Below are 6667 nucleotides of genomic sequence, written 5' to 3' on the forward strand. Positions count from 1 at the left end.
AGTCTTTCAGGTTGTGTCTCTACCAGCTTTGCAGATCTAGAGACAGAAATTGTGGCCCATTCTAGCTCAAGTTCAGTCAGACTGGATAGAGCATTTTTAAGAACATCAGTTTTTATTTTTTTGCTACAGATTGCCAATTGGATTTAGGTCTAGACTTTGACTAGACCATTCGAAAAACACTAATATTGCACGTGGAGAAATATAGAAATGCACAAGCAGAAATAAAAATAAGTATTGTTTACATTTTAATTGGTCTTTACTAGTTCTTGGATCCATTCCTTGTTTCTTAGATCCATAGATGCTTGAAATGATGAAGACAGTAAAAGTTGACCATTACCTGCAGACTGAAAAAAAATGGCTGAAAGGAAATTAAATATTGAACTTGTGTTGTTCATGAATAGCTGTACTCTTTACCAAGATTTGTAAGCTATCCTAGTCAGGTGGCAGGACATTTTGTTTTCCTAAACACGGAATAAAAATTATTCATTAGAATAAAGCTTTAAAAGTGGTATAGGTCAATCTGAGCAAAGTTACAACACAGCAGACAGGGAGAAAATGCAAACAGAAAAAAAAGATGCGTGTTGCCTTTGAGAAACCCTCCTTTTGTGTTTTTATGTTTTTTATTTAATTTTACTTTTTTCTATCGCTTTAAGTCTTTCTACTACTTTGTGACCAAAGTTCAGCACACATGTAGAATGACAGCTTTACAAACAATTCAAGGTGCTATGTACTATTTGTCCCAAAGATAAAAATTAATTTAGTGTTCAATTCATCAAATAAATACATTTCAGCCATGTTGTTTTGTTTGCTCTTCATTTTTCTGTGATCTGTATTTCACAGGAATAATGTCTTGTTCACAAGAATAATGCCCAACTCGTCACATTATGAAATAAAACTTATCACCATTTTTTTTTTTTACATTTTCACTCTGCAGTATCACTTTTCTCAGTGAAAGAAACTGAAAATAGAGCTTGACTTGTTTCATTTTTCAGTGATATTGCAGAGAGATGTATTGAGTTTGCTGGTGCCCTATAAGTGTTTCCATTGGGTACAACGCTGTATCCTGCTCTGTTTTACCTTTAAAATAAGTAATTTTTTCCTGTTTCGTTTTCACACAGTACTTATTTTGGTAGAAAAAAAATTCATTGTAACCCTTTACATGATTTGTATTTAGTTTGAGACCTAAAAAATGTCAGCAAATATACTGTAGCACCTGTGAGAATGTAGGTAAAGTCATCATCACTGTTGCCTTGTGACAAGAAGGTCCTGGGTTCGACTCCCGTCCGGGGGTCTTTCAGCATGGAGTGTGCATGTTCTCCATACGTGGGTTCTCACCAGGTACTCTGGCTTCCTGCCACAGTCCAAAAACATGACTTTAATGAATTTCAAAAGTTAGGATTGGGTTCACATGTTTAAATTCAATCCAGATTTTCTCATATCTTCACAGGGTTAAAATTATATATACAGTCTCAGATACATATGTGCAACCCACAAATTTTTGGTTCAATGTGCTTGAGGCCCTCAACCATAGGCTTTTCAAAGCCATCAACAATCTTCTGGTATAATCCTGGCTGAAGATTTGACCACTCCTCTCATCAGATATATGGATCAGTTGGTTTCATATTTTGTAAGAACACTGTACAGACTGTTAAGCATGGTGGTGGTAGCATCATGCAACTGGTTCGTTTTGCTGCCAGTGTAACTACTGGTCCTTCTCAAAATATTAGCATATTGTGATAAAGTTCATTATTTTCCATAATGTCATGATGAAAATTTAACATTCATATATTTTAGATTCATTGCACACTAACTGAAATATTTCAGGTCTTTTATTGTCTTAATACGGATGATTTTGGCATACAGCTCATGAAAACCCAAAATTTCTATCTAACAAAATTAGTATATCATTAAAAGGGTCTCTAAACGAGCTATGAACCTAATCATCTGAATCAACGAGTTAACTCTAAACACCTGCAAAAGATTCCTGAGGCCTTTAAAACTCCCAGCCTGGTTCATCACTCAAAACCCCAATCATGGGTAAGACTGCCGACCTGACTGCTGTCCAGAAGGCCACTATTGACACCCTCAAGCAAGAGGGTAAGACACAGAAAGAAATTTCTGAACGAATAGGCTATTCCCAGAGTGCTGTATCAAGGCACCTCAGTGGGAAGTCTGTGGGAAGGAAAAAGTGTGGCAGAAAACGCTGCACAACGAGAAGAGGTGACCGGACCCTGAGGAAGATTGTGGAGAAGGGCCGATTCCAGACCTTGGGGGACCTGCAGAAGCAGTGGACTGAGTCTGGAGTAGAAACATCCAGAGCCACCGTGCACAGGCGTGTGCAGGAAATGGGCTACAGGTGCTGCATTCCCCAGACCTGGGCTACAGAGAAGCAGCACTGGACTGTTGCTTAGTGGTCCAAAGTACTTTTTTCGGATGAAAGCATATTCTGCATGTCATTCAGAAATCAAGGTGCCAGAGTCTGGAGGAAGACTGGGGAGAAGGAAATGCCAAAATGCCAGAAGTCCAGTGTCAAGTACCCACAGTCAGTGATGGTCTGGGGTGCCGTGTCAGCTGCTGGTGTTGGTCCACTGTGTTTTATCAAGGGCAGGGTCAATGCAGCTAGCTATCAGGAGATTTTGGAGCACTTCATGCTTCCATCTGCTGAAAAGCTTTATGGAGATGAAGATTTCATTTTTCAGCACGACCTGGCACCTGCTCACAGTGCCAAAACCACTGGTAAATGGTTTACTGACCATGGTATCACTGTGCTCAATTGGCCTGCCAACTCTCCTGACCTGAACCCCATAGATAATCTGTGGGATATTGTGAAGAGAACGTTGAGAGACTCAAGACCCAACACTCTGGATGAGCTAAAGGCCGCTATCGAAGCATCCTGGGCCTCCATAAGACCTCAGCAGTGCCACAGGCTGATTGCCTCCATGCCACGCCGCATAGAAGCAGTCATTTCTGTCAAAGGATTCCCGACCAAGTATTGAGTGCATAACTGTACATGATTATTTGAAGGTTGACGTTTTTTGTATTAAAAACACTTTTCTTTTATTGGTCGGATGAAATATGCTAATTTTGTGAGATAGGAATTTTGGGTTTTCATGAGCTGTATGCCAAAATCATCCGTATTAAGACAATAAAAGACCTGAAATATTTCAGTTAGTGTGCAATGAATCTAAAATATATGAATGTTAAATTTTCATAATTACATTATGGAAAATAATGAACTTTATCACAATATGCTAATATTTTGAGAAGGACCTGTATGCTTCCAATATTCCAATAGGTAATAATTATTAGGCAGCATGGGATACATTTTCACTGTTATGCTGATGATACTCAGCTTTACTTATCCATAAATCCTGATGAGCCCAACCAGTTAGATAGACTACATGCATGTTTTGAAGATATAAAAACTTGGATGACGTTAAATGTTTTGCTTCTAAATTCAGACAAGACAGAAGTTGTCGTCTTTGGACCGGAGTCTTTAAAAAAGAAACTGCTTAGTCAATCACTTAACCTGGATGGGACTAAATTGACCTCTGATAATAAAGTAAAAAACCTCTGTGTTATTTTTGACCAAGACATGTCATTTAAATCCCATATTAAACAGGTTTCTAGGATTTCCTTCTTTCATCTCCGGAACATTGCCAAAATTAGAAATATCCTATCCAGGAGTGACACTGAAAAACTAGTCCATGCATTTGTTACTTCAAGTCTGGACTATTGTAATTCTTTACTATCAGGATGTCCACAAAATGCAGTTAAAAGCCTTCAGCTGATTCAAAATGCTGCAGCAAGAGTTCTGATGAAAATTAAAAAGAGAGATCATATTTCTCCTATTTTAGCTTCCCTTCATTGGCTCCCTGTTAAATCCAGAATAGAATTTAAAATTCTCCTCCTCACATATAAAGCCCTTAATGATCTAGCTCCATCATACATCAGAGATCTGATTGTTCCATATGTTCCTAACAGAGCACTTCGTTCTCAGGCTGAAGGTTTACTGGTGGTTCCTAGAGTCTCTAGAAGTAGAATGGGAGGCAGATCCTTTAGTTATCAGTCTCCTCTCCTGTGGAATCAGCTCCCAGTTTTAGTCCAAGAGGCAGACACCCTGTCTACTTTTAAGGCTAGGCTTAAAACTTTCCTTTTTGATAAAGCTTATAGTTAGAGTGGCTTAGTTTATCCTGAGCTATCTTCCTTATTTTTTACCTCCGTCTTCTTCCCTCCCTGTTGGTTGGAGTAAGGGGGAGTCAGGTTTAGCCTAAACCGGCTCAGTTATGGTTGAGGTGCAAACACACCCTCCATTTCTGCTACCTGTATGACCCCTTCTCTTTTCCAATGGTTATAATCAGTCTGACAGAGGGAGGTATCCCAATCATTGTTGTTTTTAGTATAACAATGACCATCAGTGGGACCCTTTGTGAGGTGCCTTGAGACGACATTGTTGTAAATAAGCGTCGTTTAACTAAATAATCTGAACTGAAACTATCTGTGTAGTTATGCTGCTATAGGCTTAGGCTGCTGGAGGACATAACGACCACTTTCACCCTCTTCGCTACATTCTCACACTACTCTCCAATTTTGCATTGTTTGCTGTTATTTCAGCTTTTAACCTTGTTCTCTCTTTTCTCTTCCTAGAAGCTACACCTGGCCTGGCTCTGTGTCTGCCTGTGACACCTTTCTGGAGAGGGGAATCGTCCGAGCTTCTGCTGGCAACAACTTAATGCTCACCCTCTACTGATGATCCACATAGCCCTGTCTTTTAGTGTTTAACCCTTTCTCTCTCCTAGACATGGAAATTGACTGAGCTTAACTGTAACTAACTCTATGTGCTCTCGTTCAGACTCTAACCTTGAAAACTGGCTCAGAGTTTATCTGTTCTTTCTTTCTAGGTGAAATGACTAAAGGAGCTACATCCAGTAACATTTACTTTTCCTTCCCATAGAAAGTACTTCTGGATCAGTGCTTCTGTGTTCTTTTTGTGTCTCTGCTCTTTTCTCTCAAACCCCCAGTCGGTCGTGGCAGATGGCTGCTCACACTGAGCCTGGTTCTGCTGGAGGTTTCTTCCTGTTAAAAGGGAGTTTTTCCTCTCCGCTGTCACTACATGTATGCTCAGTATGAGGGATTGCTGCAAAGTCAACGCCAGTGACTGTCCACTGTCTCTACATGCTCATCCGGGAGGAGTGAATGCTGCAAGTCACTGACTGGATGCAATCTGCTGGGTTTCCTTAGATAGAAAAACTTTTTATCCAATTTGAATAAAAAGCTAACTCCGACTGCACTGTTCAATTGTTAGGATTAATTGGAATGTATGTACCTGACTGTTGTGAAGTGCCTTGAGACAACATGTGTTGTGAATTGGCGCTATATAAATAAAACTGAATTGAATTGAATTGAATTAATGTCAGCATACCACCAAGAAGGACGAACCACATCCAACAGGATTAACTGTGGATGCAAGAGGAAGCTGTCTGAAAGGGATGTTCGGATGCTAACCCGGATTGTATCCAAAAAACATAAAACCACGGCTGCCCAAATCACGGCAGAATTAAATGTGCACCTCAACTCTCCTGTTTCCACCAGAACTGTCCGTCAGGAGCTCCACAGGGTCAATATACACGGCCGGGCTGTTATAGCTAAACCTTTGGTCACTCATGCCAATGCCAAACGTCGGTTTCAATGGTGCAAGGAGCACAAATCTTGGGCTGTGGATAATGTGAAATATGTATTGTTCTCTGATGAGTCCACCTTTACTGTTTTCCCCACATCCGGGAGAGTTACGGTGTGGAGAAGCCCCAAAGAAGCGTACCGCCCAGACTGTTGCATGCCCAGAGTGAAGCATGGGGGTGGATCAGTGATGGTTTGGGCTGCCATATCATGGCATTCCCTTGGCCCAATACTTGTGCTAGATGGGCGCGTCACTGCCAAGGACTAGCGAACCATTCTTGAGGACCATGTGCATCCAATGGTTCAAATATTGTATCCTGAAGGCGGTGCCGTGTATCAGGATGACAATGCACCAATACACACAGCAAGACTGGTGAAAGATTGGTTTGATGAACATGAAAGTGAAGTTGAACATCTCCCATGGCCTGTACAATCACCAGATCTAAATATTATTGAGCCACTTTGGGGTGTTTTGGAGAAGCGAGTCAGGAAACGTTTTCCTCCACCAGTATCACGTAGTGACCTGGCCACTATCCTGCAAGAAGAATGGCTTAAAATCCCTCTGACCACTGTGCAGGACTTGTATATGTCATTCCCAAGACGAATTGACACTGTATTGGCCACAAAAGGAGGCCCTACACCAAACTAATAAATTATTGTGGTCTAAAACCAGGTGTTTCAGTTTCATTGTCCAACCCCTGTACATTCTCCACCCACATACCTGGCCTTTGGCACCACTGAAAGACCAGTATCCAGAGTGATGGCATAAGGAATCACATCAGGGAACTATCTGGGAGTAATTAGCAGGACATCTTCTGGACCAACATTTGTTGCCATCCAAGTTTTCTCTTTTTAATTAAAAATCTTTGTTTAAAATGCCATCCTACAACTGTGCCTCTGGCCTGAATTGAGTCAGAAAGCAAATGAACACAGGGTTGTTTTTATTGTTTTTTTTCTAACATGCATATTTGTTAACTTGACCTTGTCGTGA

This window comes from Girardinichthys multiradiatus, chromosome 5, assembly GCF_021462225.1.
Source record: "Girardinichthys multiradiatus isolate DD_20200921_A chromosome 5, DD_fGirMul_XY1, whole genome shotgun sequence".
NCBI classification, from domain to species: Eukaryota; Metazoa; Chordata; class Actinopteri; order Cyprinodontiformes; family Goodeidae; genus Girardinichthys; species Girardinichthys multiradiatus.